Source organism: Pygoscelis adeliae, unplaced genomic scaffold (assembly GCF_000699105.1).
Source record: "Pygoscelis adeliae isolate BGI_AS28 unplaced genomic scaffold, ASM69910v1 Scaffold384, whole genome shotgun sequence".
Lineage (NCBI taxonomy): Eukaryota > Metazoa > Chordata > Aves > Sphenisciformes > Spheniscidae > Pygoscelis > Pygoscelis adeliae.
In genome coordinates this window covers 224900-225106 of record NW_008824548.1, presented here as the reverse complement: position 1 = coordinate 225106, position 207 = coordinate 224900, and positions in this window count along the sequence as shown.

Sequence of the window (207 nt, the reverse complement as noted above, 5' to 3'; positions counted from 1 at the left end):
GGTGGGGAGCCGCGGGGTCGGAGGGACCCCTGGGGCCCCCCCCCCCCCCCGTGGTTTCAGAGCAGCACCACCTCTTACGGGGCAGCTTATCTCCCCCGCGCAGCACGTGACACAGCCTGTGGCGCAGGGAGCAGCTCCCTAAAACCAGCACTGCAGGCAGCTGACAGATGTGGCTTGGCATCGAACTGAGCCAGACCCTGGTTGGTT